Below are 19202 nucleotides of genomic sequence, written 5' to 3' on the forward strand. Positions count from 1 at the left end.
GGGCAGTATTCCTAACGCACAGCACACTAAAACTTTAGGCCCAGCTTCAACCAGGATACAGTCACAGGAAGCAGGCATCCGCCTTTCCCTGGAGAGCCCTGAGAAGATACCCACAGTGCCCTCTGTCTCTGTGATTCTCAAAGGCTGGGTTCTGGAGTGGTCACAAAAGATCTGCCTGCATACCAACTGTGCCTGCAGGGGAGATGAATGAAGCGTCTCCCGTGTAAGTGTTACTATTTTTCAAGTAAATGAGGTTGCTATTGGGCTTCATTAAAATAAAAATTAATTTAAATGCAAGGCTGAATGCTTAGTGGCTTTTTGCTGTGATGTATTTTAGTAATCAGCATTTCTGAAAATGGCTGCCAGGCAGGGACAGGCAGAAGCTTTTAATGTGAAAAGATCTTCTTGCACATAAGGTGGGAACAACTGAGGACTTCCTGAGGAGGAGGCACCAGTGGGCAGGATGATGCTAGTTCTGTTTTTATTTATTTATTTATTTATTTATTTATTTATTTATTTATTTATTTATTTATTATATGTAAGTACACTGTAGCTGTCTTCAGGCACCTCAGAAGAGGGCATCAAATTTCATTACAGATGGTTGTGGTTGCTGGGATTTGAACTCAAGACCTCCAGAAGAGCAGTCAGTGCTCTTAACCACTGAGCCACCTCACCAGCCCGCTCGTTCTGTTTTTCTTGTTACTTAAAGTGATGCTGTCTCTTCTTACCAACAGGACACAGATTTACGTTTTTGTTTTTGTTTTTGTTTTGTTTTTGTTTTCTAGAGTACAAGGGTTCTCAGGGATCAGCTGGCCAGGGCCTTCATTTTGTAGATGAAGCAGCTGGAGGAATGGAGAACTCTGCCCCAGAACACAAGCTTAGCGGCAACAGCTAGAGGCAGGACAGAAATCCTTACACTGCTGGAGTCTTGAACAGCCATTCTGCTAAGTACTTTCTCTGCTGAGTACCCACTTTCCTCAGTACCCACTCTGCCCAGTACCCATTATGCTGAGTATTCACTCTGCCAGTTATCCACCCTGTTGAGTACCCACTCTGCTGAGTGCTTATCCCAATGGGTTCCTTCTTTGCTGAGGACTTTAAATGCCACCACTTCAGGTTTATTGAAATGCCATTGGCACCTGAATTAATTGTCATAGCAGCTCCTTTTAGAGACGAAGAAAGGCAAGACACTAGGTAATTAGCAACTTTCCCTAAGTCATAGAGCTGGTGTATACAAACCATTCTCCCAGGATGCTTTAAAACATATTAGTTAGGGTTGGAGAAATGGCTCAGCAGATAAGAGCACTGACTGCTCTTCCAGAGGTCCCGAGTTCGATTCCCAGCAACCACATGGTGGCTCACAACCATCTGTAGTAGGATCTGATGCCCTCTTCTGGTGTCTGAAGACAGATATAGTCTGAGGATGAGTTACAGTGTATTCATATACATAAAATAAATAAACATTTAAAAACCATATTAATTAATTTTCTGGGACAAGGCCTTATGTAGCTCAAGTTCCCCTTGATCTCACTGTGCAGGCAAGGATGGCCTTGAACTACTGACCCTCCTATCACCTCTTAAGTTGGAGGTGTGTGTTATCACACTTTGTTAAGCTCATGTCTTTCACTACTAAATCATATACATTTAGGGACTCCAGAACACTATTTTATTACTTGCTCCCCCCCGCCCCACTTAAAAGTTGCATGTTTTCTACCTCACACTTTAAAGTTTGTTAAGTATGTATTATACTGCCAGGAGTAGCTACTCTGTCAATTCTCGCTTGCAGAAACATGTTCAATTTTGCAGAAAATTCTTTGTTTATTTCTTTAGGCTAAATTCCCAGATGATGACTGGCTTGGCTGAGTGGCATGCCCATTAAAAGCAGTTGAGCTTGGGAATATTTGTCTACTGGACCATGAGAAGAAAGCACCCCCCCTTTGGGTGGGTTCAACAATAGAGATTTATTTTTTCACAGTTCTAGGGCCTGGAAAGTGCAAGGTCAAAGTTCTAGTTCCAGCCATAATTGGTTTCTAATGAGGCCTCACTTGCAGGTTTGCAGGCTGCCCTGATGTCCTCACATGGCCTTCCCCTGTGAGTGCTGACAAGAGGACAAGAGTCTTATCAGATTAAAGCCTCACCCTTGAAACCTCCCTAGTTTTAAAAAGCCTGATTAACGGTGCTGGTCCTTAATACCTTACCTTGGGGCCTAGAGCGCCACCATATCTATGTTGAGGGGAAAGGCATACAACTTAGTTGCCAGTACTGTATATTGTTAAGGCTGAACATTTTTGAGTGTCTCCCACAGATGCTGAAAGACTTTTCCTTATACTCTGAACAGCACTAGGGATTATCATTTAAAATACTTGTTAATTTTATGCACTAAAATGGTATATAGTGATTCAATTTGAAATAATTTCTCACACACATACTTTCTTTTTTTAGTGGACTCCCTATTTATTTAACTTATCATCATTAAACATGTATCTGAGGATATATATGTGTATATATATACATATATATGTATATATGTACACACACACACATATACTCTGTCATATACAGGGTTTTTTTGTAGGTCATTTTTACTTTAAAATTCTTATCTTCATTTTATTGCATTTTATTTATGTGATGATATACTTTAAAATACAGATTTTAGTTGTCAACATTTACCTCACCTTTAATTAATTTGCTACGTGTTTGGTTTGGGTTGTTGGAACAGCTGACTGTGTTCAACAGAAATTAAATGAACTGGAAGACAATTGATATCTTCACGATAGTGAGTCTTCGTATCCACGGGCTTAAATTTCTATTTGTTTCATTTTGGTCCTTAATGGCTCTCAAAATAAAATTTTATACTTTTTTCTCTAAATTTACTACCTTTAATAGATTTATTCTTAGTTTTTGTTTTTGTTTTTGTTTTTTTTTTGCAGCAATTGTAAATGTTATCCATTTTCTCTTTGTTGCTTGGTTGATATTCCTTCTTTAATATTTCTTTCGTTGTCTCTTTCCACCTTCCAGGGATCAAACTCGGGTCCTCAGGTGTGTGGGGCAAGTGTTTCCACCTACAGAGACATCTTACTGTGCCCCTAGTTCCTAAATTTAGATGCCAAGCCTTTTCCTAGTTCTTCTATGATGTATTTGGGTGTGCCGCTATATTTACTTGTCTTGTTGAAATTCATTGTGCTTCTTGATTTGAGAATGCACAGGGCATCCTGAAATTTCCTTCCCACAGTCTCTTCCAATGTCTCCCTTATTCTTTCTCGACCTTCTCCATGCCTTTTGAAACCCTGGGTAGACACTTCATCCTTTTCTCTGTACTTCTGAACTCCATTTCTCCATGTGAAATACAAATGCAAATGTACATTCAGATGTATGGTTTTGGCCTTTTAAGACTATATCACACGCAATATTTCTATAAACTACTGTTAATGAATTATTTCATTAGTTATAGGTTTAATCATTCTTTTTTTTTTTTTTTTCTTCTGTTTTTCAAGACAGGGTTTCTCTGTGGAGTCTTGGAACTCACTCTGCAGACCAGGCTGGCCTCAAACTTGGAGACTTGCCTGCTTCTGCCTCCTAAGTGCTGGGATTAAAGGCTTGGCCACCACTCATTTTTTGGTGACTTCTCTTTATAGCACAAACAGAAACTTTTTGTATGCCTGATACATGTGTGTATACATGTTCTTGTGAGTATGTGTGTGGGTGTGTAAGTCAGAGGTCGAGGTCAGCTCTCTTCCTCAGTTGCCCTCCTCCATTTGTTGAGACAGGGTTTCTTGGTGAACCTGGAGTTCCTTGATTCAGCTAGAAAGGCTATCCAGGAAGGCCTGGGGACCTCCTCTCCCCGTCCAATACTGGGGCATGTGCCACTAGGCCCGGGTTTTTTCATGATATTTTTATTGATTATTTTGGGAATTTCACATCACAAACCCAGAGCACACTTCACTTCTCAGTCCTCCTAGACCCCTTCCTCCCAGAAAATAAAACAAAAAGAGAAAAACAAGCTTCATTTGTGTTGTTCATATACACACTGGAGCATGGTTAAAGTTCCAGCTCCAAGAAAACTTAGTTCTTCCCCACCTACAACCCCCTCCCCCGCAGAAGCCACCAGCCGTGGAGAGCTGCACTTCAGCAGACCTAGAGCCCTCTTTGGTTTTATGTCCACATTTGCTTGTGGCTGATGGGGATCCAAACTTAGGCCCTCCTCCATCTCCTGGCACCTAGGTCTTACTTTTTAGAGCAGATTTAGGTCCACTGAAGACTGGATGGAAAGTACATGGAGTTCCCCTGACCTTCTTGTCACACACTCACGCCCCCCTCCTCCATCACATCCCAGAGTAAGTACATTTGTCACAGGCAATAAATCAATGTGGATATATTATTCCTAACCAAAATCTGTAGTTTATCTTGTTTACTTATTATGTATATTCTGTGGATTTTGACAACTGTGTAAACTGCGACTAAACCACACTAGTATCCCATGAATTGACTTCACCACTCCTAATGATCCAAAGTCCAGGGCGTCTCATAGTAGATGTATCTTTTTGTTATTCCTTCTGAGACATAGTCTCACTATGTAGCTTGGGCTGGCCTGGAAAGCACAGAGATCTGTCTGCCTTTGTCATCAGAGTGCTGGAATGAAAGCCACCAAATCAGGCCATAGTCTGTCTCAGGCTTGGTCATATCTCTAGGACTGAACAAGGTCACTAGACTGAAGTAAATTCAGAGGAGCCCTGTCTTCTCAGGCCAAAACAAATCTCTCTCTCTCTCTCTCTCTCTCTCTCTCTCTCTCTCTCTCTCTCTCTCTCTCTCTCTCCCTGTATGTATATGTATATGACTAATGAATGCAAGCTCTACAGACTGCTCTCAGTGCTAATGGCAGCTTGGCTTAGCTAGAGTCAAGACTTAGTCACACCATTGTATAAGGATAAGTGACATCTTTCCATGTAGAAGTGTGTGGTAGATTGAGAACCTGCACAGCCCTGCCCTGGACCCCAAGCACACAGTGGGAGCTGACAGTCAGTCTGTCCTTCCACAGAGGTCTTGTGATTCGCATGGTACGTGTAAGCATGCTCTCCTCAGCATTTACCCCAGCTGTGCAGGAGTAAGGCGCAACCTGCCAGCCTCTGACTGACTCCTTTAGGCACTTCTAAAGGAAGTGCCTAAACAGACACTACAGACCTCTCAGCTCCTCATAAAAGTAAGCACTTGTTGTCCCTCAGACTGGGGGTAAGTCTTCCGACCGTTGTCCAGGATCATCAGCGGGTTGACACTGATATAGTAGTTCACTCCCAATAGTCGGTTAGTTTAACTAGGAAATAACTTGAGATTTTAAGAAAAGCAGGGTGTCTGTTTTGTTTGCTTGTTTTGTTCTGTTTTTTTTTTTTAATTTAAATAAAATGTACCATTTGTGGTCATTTATGTTTCTAAAGTATATTTTTCAAAACTATCCAGTCACGGAGATGTGTTCACTGTGCCTCCCGCCCCATTTTCATGTGGTTTTGTATTTTGGGAATTATTTTCATGGTTGTTGTTTATTGACAGTCTACAAAGTGAACTGTTGTCGATGCAAAGTTATAAAGTAAACCCATGCTAATGAGAAAAGGTGCCGGAGGCAAACCGTATGCCTACCCGTAAATCAAGAGCTGACAGCCATAGATACTGGGCTCTGGGCTCGTGAAGGAGCCTGTGCTTTGTGGGAAAAGTCCAAGTTGATAAGGGCTTTGGGGCGTGTGTTACCTGTTTTTTCACTGCGGTGACAAAATACTTGCCCGAAACAACGTGGAGGATGAGAGGTTTCTGTTGGTCCATCAACGGGGGAGAAGGCGCGGCAGCCCGTGGGGTTCGGCCCGTGTCAGCAGATGACCGAGAGCCTTCCACGGTGGTTGGGGCAGTGAGGCAGAGGGTAGACTGAAACTGGAGGTGGGCGTAGTGTTTACTTCCCTCTATCCCAGTGGAGGTACTCACCCCCCAAGATCCCACTTCTAAAACAGCACCAGCTAGTCAACACATAAGCCTGTTTGGGTCCTTCAGATTCTAACCATGATAAGGTGTCACAGGGTGACACCGCCCCTTACAGAGGAGAAGGCTGAGGCGCTGGCAAGCTAACGTGTCTGAAACAGCCACAGTCAGCATGACAACCGACATAGATGGCCACACGCATCACTCCGGAGTAGCACAGTTTCCTCAGGATGTGACACACTGGGAAAGGCTTGCCTGGACGCATAGAAGGAAGGGGCAGAAAGGGAGAAAGAGTAGATATTTGAAGAGGCAAGTAGAGTGGAGTGATTACAACCGATCCAGGGGCAATTGGCAGAAGGGAATTCCTACTGACTACTTACATGCAGTATCTAGCACGCAGGAAACTCAAATACAGCAGCTGTGTCCTGGTCTCCACTCCCTTCCTTGGGGGAAGTTGCTAAGAACCCCCGGGGAAGCTTCAAACTACAGACAAAGCCAACTCCCATTCATACTTGGTTCTTTTCCATTATTGCCTAGTGTTGGGTTTCAGACGCGGGACAAGTGACTGGGGTGCCTACTTAACCTACCGAAGCAGACCTGGCCTCCAGTGAGGAGAGCTTTTGGGGCCTCTTGGCAGGAACCTGACATTGGCCAACCACAAGGAAAAGAATGGGCTGCTTGGCTCCAGGGATCTGACATTGGGCCCTGACAAGGAAATAAGTTCAGGCAAGAATATAATTTTAGGAATTTTAAAACAGGGAAGTAATTTCAGTCAGGAATCTAAATCTTATGCTAGAACAAAGACATAGGCTTCAGGCATGAATGTGACTTTGGGCTAGGACAGAGAATTAGGCTCAGATATTTTGGTCATCCTGAGAAGCCCTTAGAAACAGTGATCACTGGAGTGATCGTGGGACTTGGTTTATTGTCTTGCTTGTTCCTTGACTATTTGCATCTATTGTATTGCTAGTTCCTCAACCTAGAACTGACCTTAATACTTGCATGTAATTAAAATGGTATAAAGGCAAATTGGGAAAAAATAAACCCGTCCTCAGCCTCAGAACTGGCTGGGGTTATGCTACAATGTTGTCTGATCGTCTTTTTTTTTTTTTTTCTTTCTTTCTTTTTAATCCTCACTCCTGCACTGGAGAACCTGTTGACTGACTGGGCTGGCCTGATCACTCCAGGTTCTCCCATATCCCTCAGTCCCCATCAGTTATAGGGTAGGGCTGGCATACACCCCCGACCCTAGGGCCTGGGCTTCTCCTTCCCCAGAGGCTCCTCTCTGTATAATCCAGACATTTTGTGTTCCCTCTCTCCCTCCCTCTCTTCTTCTCCCTCCTCTCTCTCCCTTTTTCCTTCCCCCTTCAGCTCCCTTCCCCTGTCTCTGCATCTCTCCCTGTGCAATGCCTTTTCTTTTTTTCTCTTCCACTTTCCTCTGTCCCCCTGTCTGCTGGTTCCCCCAGTAAACCTGCCTTTATAATTTAATTTGGCTTGAATTGGCTTTTTTTTTTTTTTGTCAGCAGAGAAAATGTATCACCTATAATAAAGTTTAATTCATAGATTAGGCACCGTAAGAAGTTGAATGGAATAAGATAACATGACCATAGAAGCATGCTGTACTCAGGCTATGTGACTGTGATCTAAAACATATCGATCTGTACTCTACCCGCCCATACTTTTTCCTCAAGAAGATCACGCCCTTTCTTCCCACCCTTTCATGTTTGAGAACACTTTTCAGCTTCTCTCTGAACTCCTAGAATCACCACTCTCGTGTTTGAGCGAGGCCACGGGAAATAAAAGCAGGGTTTAGTTGAACATAAACACTGTACGCAGGGACCATTGATATGAGACCGGAGGCAGTCTCAGAGGTACTGTACAGGCTGAAGAAAGGCGTGATCCACTTCCCAGGTGGGACAGAGCCAGGGGCACAGGCTTTCATCTATCCACTCAGGATAGTGCAATTTAAGACTATGAATAGTTTACTTCTGGAGCTTTCCTTGTAGTGTTAATAAGTTCAAAGTCTCAGTATGCTACCCCGGGACAGGAAAGCCTATGCCCACCTTGAGGGGCAGGAGGAATACCACTTCTCAGACTTCCTTCTTGTGCCCGTTGCCGAGCAACGGCGGGCCACCGCGGCTCATCCTCAGTCTGCACCACTCTGCTTTACACACGATTGCACAGATGAAGATTCTCGTCTTTCCATTTCAATTCTTCTAAATTGTCCACTTGAGTTGTGTTAGCTATTTTGTTTTTTCAAGGTATTGTGAAATCTGTATGCAAGTGAGTCTTTTCCCTGGGGGAAAAAAAAAAAAAAAAAAAAAAAAAAAAGATAGAAATGGTAAATGAAGGCCAAACATGAGAATTTTATTTGTTTGGGCACATTCACCCTGAAGAAACTGGGTCAGCACGTTTCAAAGAAATCACCAGTGTCCTTGGGATAGAAATGAATGTTCCTTGTGGAACAGCCCTGAGAGCCGCATCTTAGACACACTTGTATACTTCTCTAAGCAATTTGCCTAGCTCGGTCCTGGTGGGGCGCTTTGCTTTCTGAAATCATACTCTCTCACACACAAGCATCACAAAGCATCATAAAAACGCTGTTAGATGAAAGGCTGTATGTTCGTTGGGGCTTTATGCTCCCAATGCAGTTGGAACAGAAACTTCCCTTTCTCCTTTAAGATACACAAACGAAAGAGAGGAGACTTTGATGAGAAGACAAAATTTCCATTCTGCCCGGAGCATGTGTTTTCCCTGTGGGTGTTTGCTGCTAGATTGGCAGCATTAAAAACCCTCAAATCAGGAGAAACATCAATTTATGCTTCCGTTTTATGTCCCACAAGATGGCGACTGGTGTGTGTGCAGCACTCCTCCAGCAAACTGAGGCAAACGTATCCTAAAGGAGACTGAGCTTTCCCATTAGTATGAAACCATGACTTCATACTGTCGGCCTGGCAGCATTTCCATATCTATTATGAGCTGGACGCTTAAGATGCTACAGAGAATTTCATCTCACGCCGTCTGTGCGATACTTGGCTTGCAAGAAATATTAATGAGGCAGTCTCATAAATCTTTATTTACCGAGTCTAGAGACTCCCCTAAATTTGCATTTGCAAACCATGATTGCATTATTTCCTGGCACCCTGAGATATGAATTTCCCAGTGCCTGGGCAGGCTGTTTCATTAAAGCCACTTCTGTTAAGGGATGGTGGAGGAGGAGCGGCCATTGATGAGGGCTTATTTGAGATTCATCTGAGCACATCCTTTGCAATAGCACAGGACTTAAATCTACACAAAAGGATTACATTGCGTGTGTCTTTTCCACTTTGAAGATTCTTCCTTCAGCTGTCCTGGACTTGTATTCTTTGGAATTTTATGAACGTTTTGCTAATTCTCTAGCTGAGCTGGAGAAAAGGAGGAGCCACTGTGAGGATTACACTCTTCTTTCATTTGCAGTCAGTTTGCATTTTACAGCAGCAGCCACATCTGTGTGTTCTCTGAGATCAAATGGCTCCCAGACTCTCAATCTCTGATGAGCCAGGCGCTGCTGGGGTGGGGATGGGGGAGAAGAGCTTAATTCTGACTTTAGCAAACTGACTTTTATTGGCAAACTTTGTCAGTTTTGAAAATAATGTTCATCACAAGGATTTGCCAATTGAGGGAATATCTACCCTCCAGAAAGTCACAGAGTTATAGGAAGGGACCTTTTCTGAAAGGGACTAACATCGTCTTTAGGGAGTTTGCAACATATAGCTTCAGCATAAGAGACCTCGGAGTCCGTCCCTCAGTGACACATTTCCTCCAACAAGGCCATACCTACTCTAGCAAGGCCACACCTCCTAACAGTGCCACTCCCTATGGGAACCAAGCCTTTCCAACCCATCACATCGTGTAATGAAAAAACAAAAACCTCCAAACAAAATTGCTCTATACTGGGAATCATTTCTCAGGATGAGACTAAAGGAAGTGTCGAGACAGAATGATTAGAGATATGAACATGCTGGAGACAAAACACGATTGCTACTTGGGTATGCTAAGATTCCTCCACCTCCTTTCTTGATGGTCCAAGGGTCCTACAATCCCTCACTGCTACACTCTTTCCTGCCTTTTCCTTCCCTCCAGCTACACAGAGGGCATCTACTTTCCTGCTATTCACAGAGTTGAACACCAGAGATACTGCTTTAATTAAAAATACAGATTTGGGGCAGCATTGGGTACCATGACAAATTCCTAAGAGCCATCAATTAAAATGATCACCACTGTCTTCACCAGAAACAAGGGACATGCTAAAGCAAACGAAATTGAAGCTCTTGAAATTCAACTCCTAAGGCTTGAAGTATTGGAAGAGTGAAAGATCTCAGTTTGCAGGAAGTTTCTCAAAAGCAAGCTTGTTCACCAAACCGTGCTAGAAGAACTAGACAAAAGACCCACTGAGGAGAGACCAGACTGAAAAAAATACAAAGCAAAACACATGTGTGAATCTTCCTGACCACAAATCAGACAATGTTTATTAGCCTGTGACAGGAGTATATAGCAGTCATGAAGACACACACACACACACACACATACACACACACACATATGAGTGCCACCTCCTCCCTGGACCACTGTCAGAGGTCTGAGTGATTAGTTCCTTAGAACATATGGACACTGAGGGTCACTGGCATGCAACTCTTATTCCCCTTTGGAGTTTCTGCTAGATTGGGAAGAACAAGAATAAGCATCACTCTCTCCCAACCCCAGGGTCCAGTTCTTTCCTTGGTTCTTTTCCCTTGAGCACCCCACCTGTCATTTCAAAGGGAAGCAGGAAGACGAGGAGTTTGGGGGGGCTTTTCTCTAGTCACTACAGGTTTGATTCTGTATGGAGAGCCCTGACATGAGTCTTTTAGCATCCTTGTTGTGTGAGGTCAGTGGATTCTGGAAAGGAGAGAGAAGCAGAGTCAACCTTGTCTCCCGTGCACCAAGTACATCTGTTCCATGGCTTGCTTATGCCTGGCCGCCAGGTAGCACAACGACCACTTAGACTGGAACAATTGAGACACATTAATTTTCTTGTGCATTTTGATTTCTAAACTCTTGCCCTGAATGCTCTATTTTCAGAGCTCATTATCTGTGGAATGGTCATTATTTCCCAGAGCTGAAACCAAGATTAAAGGGAATAACTGTGTGAAATGTTTCAGACTAAACCTTGTAATTACTTTGTTGTTGAGTGGTATTTTAGGATGAAGCCTAAATATGGCCAAATTTATACAATCATAGCCAATTTTTAACCCAGCACAGGGCTGGAATCAGGGATGACTTCCAGCTTACACATTTCCACGGTATTTATAATTTAAGCCATATGACAGAACAGGGGTGTCTTATTTAGCAAATACTGTCCTGGGGAGAGATGTAAAGAAGATGTGTTTCCAGTGGCATTGGAACATAGACTGCCATGTTCATATTCTGTCTTTGTGTAACTCACTCACTCTTACTTTGTTTCTTTGTTTGTTTCTTTGTTTCTTTGTTTGTTTCTTTGTTTCTTTGTTTGTTTCTTTGTTTCTTTCTTTCTTTCTTTCTTTCTTTCTTTCTTTCTTTCTTTCTTTCTTTCTTTCTTTCTTTCTTTCTTTCCTGCATTTATTTTATGCTGAGTTTACTCCCGGGCCATAAGTTTTTGTTTCTTTAGTTTCTTCTGGGATGTCTTTTTCTTCTGTGCAACCTCCTCTTCTGGCTGTGGAACAATCTGCTCCTTCTCAGTGAGGATCATCTCAATGTGCCAGGGGAAGCTCATGGACAGGTTAATCCGGCCGTGAGCTCTGTAGGTTTGTCAGCGCATCTTAGGTGCCTTGTTCACCTGGATGTGTTCAACAACTAGAGAATCTACATCTAAACCCTACGTTCAGCATTACTCTCTGCATTTTTAAGCACGTGCAGCAAAAATTCAACACTCTCTTTTGGCCACCATCCCGGTGTCCAGCCTCACTGTTTGATTTTGATGCACCTACTGACTTCATTATACCACTGGAATGGTTTCTTTAAAGTGACATCCTTCAGATACTTGGTTGCTTTGCACATAGGCATACCCTTGATGGCCTGGGCAGTTTCCCAAATCTTCTTAAAGTGAACTCAAAGGTTTGAACCTTTTGATTTGCATGACTTTATGGGGTTTCCTGGGTCAAGAGAGTAGCAAACCATCTTCACAGGTCACCTCTGGCTGCTTACAAGAAGAATGTAACTGGTTCTTGAGTCACTCCAGATAGAGTGGTGTTCTAATGTTTTGTGTTGTATCTTTTTTAAAAAAAAAATATTTGTTTTAATGTGTACGTGTGTTTTGCCTATAGGTGTGTGCGTAAACCATCTGTATGCTTGGTAACTGAGAATAGCAGGAGGAGGGCATTGGATCACTTGGGACTGGGATTATGGATGACTGAGTGCACCATGTGGTGCTGGGAACTGAACTCAGTCCTCTGCAAGTGAAACAAGTAAGTGGCTTAACCACTGAGCTACCCCCTCAACCCCCCCCCATGGTTTCTTTTTTCTTTTCTTTCTTTCTTTCTTTCTTTCTTTCTTTCTTTCTTTCTTTCTTTCTTTTTTTTTTTTTTTTTAAAGATTTCCATTTTCCTAATTGATCTGAATGGGCTGTTTTCAGGAAGGAGCCTTGAACTGCCATTATTCTTGACATTTTGGGGGCAACTTTCGCTTTATCTTTAGTACATCAAGCATGGCTTTAGTCAAGATTCATTAATATTAGCCACTGACAAGAAAACCATGGCAAGGGTCCTGTCTGAGAAAGGCAGACTCACATGTCCATTGGCTGAGTGGTACAGGCCTAGAATGTCCTGAAATTTGACACCACTGCCCCCAGACTACAAGGTAAGTAAGTCTGCTTTAGTTTTATGAGTACTGGCAGAAGACACAAGGAGATACCTGGGAAATAAACCCTCATTCTCAGAGGTAGCAGCAGGCAGAGCAACAGCGATTTGAGCCTCAAATCCTCTGAGCCTTATCTCCAACTGTGACTCACAACAGGTTCAGAGGGCACCTGCTTTAGAAGTGGCAATAGCTGAAGGGCATTTTCAAGCTAATGGCAGTTTTCTGTCATTTTGATAGGTTGCATCACGGGGAGGAATTCTGAGCTTAAAAGAAGCCATGTGTCTTATAATGGACAGTAAGCAAGCCTGCTCGTTGTGATGGGAGACAACCTGTCTTCAGCACTTCTTGCTAGGTGGATACTCTTAAAAGGGGTCTGGCAGAAAGGGCCTGTGGGAAGGAGACACACTGAAACTGTTTCTGAGTGATCACATACGACTGGGGGTGCTCACTGTGTAGACCGGCTGACTGGGAGAGACTTCTATGTGCAGCACACAGCTTCTGAGCATAGGAGTGAGGCTCAGCTATTTTGAATTAAGTGTGCGATCATCACAAGTCAGGGCTGTGTGGTAGGTATTGACAGAGGCCTGTGCCAGGACCTGCTTGGCTGGGTCCTAGAAACCTGACTGAGAGTTATCAGAGACTAAGAAAGAAGAACACAAGTAACAAAAGGCTGAAATCGGGTGGGCCGAGCACACAGATGGAGACACACCATCAGCTCTGATATGCAGTGCATTTGTTATATTAGTGATCTCAGTGGGTGGGGGGTTCTATGGGGGGGGGCGCAGTGGCAGGAGGGGGTGATCATGTGATCACCCAGACAAGGACACTGTGGATATTTGCACATACTGTTTTTACCTAAAGGGCAGCTGTTTGTCAACTTCTGTATTCAGACCAGGCCAGAGGAAGGAACTCTCCCCTTCCCCCGAGCCTGACCCAGGGAAGGCCTTGCAGTGACCATGAGCCGGAGTCACTGGCATCCTTGACCTGGCTGTGCTCATGTGACAAGTGATCATTCAGACAAGGTGTGGTGGTTGGAATAAAAATAGCCCCCATAGGTTCATAGGGATGGGCATGATTGATTGGAGGCGTGGCCTTTTTGGAGGAGATGTGGCCTTGTCGGAGAAGTGAGTCACTAGGGGTGGACTTGGAGGTTTCAGATATTCAAGCTAGGTCTAGTGTCACTCTCTCTCCCTATTGCCTGAGAACCCTGATGTAGAACTCTCAGCTACCTCTCTGGCACCATGTCTGCCTTGGTGCCATCATGTTTTCTACCATGACGATAATAGACTGAACCTCTGCACTGTAAGCCAGCCCCAATTAAATGTTTTCCTTTATAAGAGTTGCTGTGGTCATGGTGTCTCTTCACAGCAAAAAAAAAAAAAAAAAAAAAAAAAAAAAAAAAAAGAAGAAAAAAAACCTAGCTAAGACATATGGGTATAGTCACTCTCTGCAGGCCTGGCTCTTTCTACTTATGGGTGCATGTCTTGTTGCTTCTCCTGATAGTTTGTTAGTTTGTGATCTCTTTTCTTGTCTGTCTGTCTGTTGGTCTGTCTGTCTGTCTGTCTCCCTCTGTGTGTGTGTGTGTGTGTGTGTGTGTGTGTGTGTGTGTGATAGAACCCAGCACAGAGTTGATTGGCAGTGTTAACAGTAGAGGAATATAAGGATGGCTTATTTACCAAGGTTGAGAGGCAGCTCTTGGCTCTCCTCAGGCTGGGGGTTGGGTTGGTGTTTCTAGGCTAATATTCTTTTCTAATACGTTGGTTCAGTGTCAGGCAAAACCCTTTCAAAAGATGGCCACCCGGAGGAACCTGTGCACGCTGGTTTTGTCAGTTACCTTCTCAGCCATTCACATCCTGGAGGACCTAGCTGAGGTGCTGCTCAATGGGGACCAGAATGAGTTGTTTCTTGTCAGATGAGGGGTAGCACTAATGGAGCTGGGTGCAGAGGAGGGTGGGCAGAGAGGCAGGACTCCACCCAGCTGTGAGATGACTTCCCAGTGATCTGACTGTGAGCTGCAGAAATGAACAGTGCTGGGGACCCTGTGTTTATATTTTTTACTCAAAAACATACCTCTCCTTTTTACTTTCAGAAATAACCCCCACTTGAAGCAGAAGTGCTATATTTTTAGTTCTTAACATTTGGAAAATAAGGAAAATAAGAAAATAATCAAACCCTAGCAACCAGAACCTTATAATCCAAAGGCCCTCCTCCACCCCGCACTCCACACCTTGTCTATGGAGGAAGTCAGTGTTACAGAGGAGATACTGACAGGCTTCTTGGGCAGCCATTGGAAAATGAGAGAGACAGAGTGGGAGGTAGATAGGGGCTTCCTACACTCAGGGAATGGAAGGATGATGCAGGCAGGAGGTGGGGAGCAGTCCGTGGAAATCCCATGTGATTTGATTACATGTGCAACTCGAAGACAGGGTCCCACCCCAGCTGAGAGACAGAACTTGTTGGAATAAACAGTAAATTCTTCTGATAGCTGGGAATATCCACAGGTAGGTGCTTTGGGGTAGGGGAGATTCCAAAGGGTCCTGACCTTGAACCGTCTTAGACCTGTAAGCTTCGTTCATGCCAGGACAGTCCAAGGTTTGATAGAGTTAACCAGTGAGGGCTTAGAGCATCCTGACTGGAGTCTGGTCTAAGAGATTCTTTGTTTTCAGGCAGTTTGGTTTCATTCCTGGTTCCACATGTAGAGACTGGGTGGTTTAATCTCTTCGTGTCACATGTGATCCTGTCTGCCGCACTGGATCCGTTTCTTGCTGCTTCTGTCTGGGAGGCGATGAAGGCATGTGCCTGACACACAGGAGATGGTCAACAGAGGAGCTGTTTTACTGTTGTTTTTTCCTAACCTCAACTCTGCGGACATTGCTTCTGATTACAGGTGTTCTTTCTTCAGGCAAATGACCTCTTAGGTAGGAGTGGCTGTTAAGTCAGGCTGACCAGATAAGAGAATGATTAGGTAGCTGGCTTCTTAAAGAGGTACCTGGGGTGGTGGCCCATTAAGAGAGGATGCTTATCATGTGGGGCATGAGAAAAGTTAGACTGTGCAGGTCCAGCCTGCACCAGTGATGCAAGAGCCATCACTTTTCACAGGCTGAGAAGCCGTTTGATTTGGGAGATAAAAGCTAAGTGGGTGACCCAGCTTGGAAAGGTGAGGTGACATACTGCACTTACATTTGACCCGGTGTCAGTCATTGCGTCAGAGATGACACATTTTCTCTCTCTCTCTTTTCTTTCTTTCTTTCTTTCTTTCTTTCTTTCTTTCTTTCTTTCTTTCTTTTTCTTCAGCTTCTTGCTAGGAGCCTGGGGAATTCTCTCTCCCAAGCAGCCCTTTGGGCCCTGAGGCAGCTTGTTAAATGAAAGGAAAACCCACACTCTTCAACAGCTTATGCTCCCCATGGGTGGCTGCACTAAAGACCCAGGCATTGTGCTTTCTTTGGAGAGTCTGTTGTGCAGCTCTCTGCTTCAATCTGTTCTAGTGGTCCTGAAACCTCCTGGGTTCAAATCCCGTCTGTGCCACTTTCTGGCTGTGTGCTCTAAAGTAAGCAACTTGATCTCTCTGTACCCGCCTCTCCACATCTGCACAATGAAGATGGTGACCACATGTCCCAGGGGTGTCACAGCATTAAGTGCATAATACAGTGATTTGCTCAGTATACGACATGTAGTAGACAACAATGGTTGGTAGTGTTTGATCATTGCCACCACAGGCCAGCTCTCTAGCTTGACTGGTGCATTATTGCTCAGCTGGTAGCTCAGGATCCTTCCTGTCCTGAGGGGCTTGCAGTCTAGGCTGGTCACTTAGGACTATGTGTTAGTATTCTGTCTAAACTCCACCCCCACAGTTACCTGGCAACAGCCAGGTAGGCTCCTCCCCACAGTTACCTGGCAACAGCCAGGTAGGCCTGGCCCATTATAAAAGGGGATGCTTGCCCCCTCCTTTCTCTCTTATTCTCTTGATCTCTGGCCTCTAGCTCCTCTCTGTTCCCTCCCTCCTTCCCTTCCCCCTCTCTCCACATGGTCATGGAGGCCTCTACTTCTCTGTTCCTCTACTTCTCTACTTCCTCTCTCTTTTCTTCTTTCATCTTCTTTCCCCCACCTTTGCCCTATCTCCTGAATAAACTCCCCCCCCCCACCCCCAACCGTTTGGTCTAGAGTGGTCTGTTGTAACTGCGCGCAGACGACTAACACTATGACCCTGCCTTCTGCTCCAGTTCCTTTCTCTCCCTCGGTTGTAGGAGATACAACAGGGTTTAGTTCATTTTCCAAAACACCTATTTGCACCTCACAATTGCCCCATCTCGAGAGTGTGTTTGGAGAGTAATGCAGCTTCAGGTGTACCCTTGACCAAATCATGGACATCCTTTGCAGGTGTCTTAGGGTTTTATTGCTGTGAAGAGACACCATGACCATGGCAGCTCTCATAAAGGAAAGCATTGAATTGAAGGTGGCTTACAGTTTCAGAAGTTTGGTTCATTTTAGTCATGGCAAGGAAGCATGGTGGCGTGCAGGTGGACACGGTGCTAGAGAAGGAGCTGAGAGTTCTACAACCGGATTTGCAAGCAGCAGAAGGTGAGCTGAGACACTCTAGCCAGACTTGAGTTTCTGAGACTTTCAAGCCCACCCCTAGACACACTTCCTCTAACAAGGCCACACCCACTCTAACAAGGCCACACCCACTCTAACAAAGCCACACCTCCCACTTCCTTTGACCAAGCATTCAAATTCATCAGTCTTTGGGGGTGGGGGATTCCTATTAAAACCACCACGATGGGGGGTGGGGAGGTCATTCTCTTTCACCTAGCCTGCAGCTTCAGGAAGGGTACACAGAGAGTAGTGAGGAAGGAAGGGACACTTGCCTGGCCAGCCAGATTCTGAATCAATGCCAACAATCAGTAGAGTGGCAGATGTTGTGGCCAGATCACCTACATACACTATCCCACCCAGGTCTCTCCATCTTGATGAAGAATGGAGCCCACCCTGCTGCTCAGGAATGATGGTATCACTTATTGTGGAAGGCTGTTGAAGCCAGGAGTCTCAGAAAACCCCCTCATATGACACTGGAGGATATCAGACACTGGTTAGGCTCCAGACAAACTGTTGAGGAGGGTGTTCTGAGGGTCTTAGAGCTGTGCTTCCAGGCATCTGTCTCCTTGAACCACATAGAAACAAGCTAGTTTCACAAGGCACAGATGCCCATGGTGCCTTTTGGTCCTGCAGTGAAACAGTAGGCAGGGCAGCTCCAGGATGAGCCAGCCTGTTAGACAAGGCTTCTTCCCTCTCGGCTATCGTGTGTAGGTAGGTGATATATCTTTGTCCATAGCAGGCACACGGCTATGACGGGTGAGGAGGCTGTGGGTGGGTGTGGAAAGCAGCTTCGTAGAATAGCTCAGAGCTGTGGTGGTTTTGTCCTCTCCTCCCCTCCCCCAAAGACCACTGCACCAAGTGGGATTGAACAAGTTGCATTGCCTTGGGAGGCTTCAAATGGTCTCTAGCTCACTGACTGGAAGAAAGACACTCTAGCAAGACCTGAGTTTCTGAGACTTCAAAGCCCACCCCTAGACACACTTCCTCTAACAAAGCCACACCCACTCTAACAAAGCCACACCCACTCCAACAAAGCCACACCCACTCCAACAAAGCCACACCCACTCCAACAAAGCCACACCTTCCACTTCCTTTGACCAAGCATTCAAATGCCTGAGTCTTTGGGGGTAGGGCAAAGACTTGGGGTCCGAGACTAATAGAAAGCCAGGATCAGTGAACGGTCCAGGATGCTCTGTGGTTTTAGTTGGGTCCTCACTCCTATGCAGAGGTAAGCAGAGGAGCTCTTGAGCCAGAGGCAGTTGACCCTTCCCAAGACTCAAATGTTGGAATTCGGTTACAGCTGCACCTTGTGTGTGAGAGCACCTGCCCTCTTCCAGCCACCATGGAGTCATGTGTGAAATGGAGATGTCAGGAGCAGCGGCACATAGACTCCTCATGGTGAAAGCCACAATAGATGGTGGCCCACAATGGCAGCACGGTGTGAGCTATACTCACGTTCCTTCTGGGGTGTGCGTATGCACCTTCTCCTGCCACTCACAAGAGTCTGCCCCCTCTTCCGCCTTCCTGGTGCTGTGGGTTGAACCTAGAGTCTTGTACGTGTCAGGTAAGTGCTGTCAGTACCCAGCACTTTTAGATGAATTCCTTTTGTTTGTTTTGAGACGTGCTTTTATTAAGTTGCTCCGCTGGATTTGAACTCGCTCTATAGCCTGGGCAGGCTTTAAACTTGTGATCCTCTTGAGCCGAAGAAGCTCAAGTAGCCGAAATTACAGGCATGCACTGCAAGGCTTTCTCCTTCCTGAACCCTGTTTAAAAGGCAAGGTCTTGTTATATAGCCCAGG

The sequence above is a fragment of the Arvicanthis niloticus genome, chromosome 29 (genome assembly GCF_011762505.2).
Source record: "Arvicanthis niloticus isolate mArvNil1 chromosome 29, mArvNil1.pat.X, whole genome shotgun sequence".
Classification (NCBI taxonomy): domain Eukaryota; kingdom Metazoa; phylum Chordata; class Mammalia; order Rodentia; family Muridae; genus Arvicanthis; species Arvicanthis niloticus.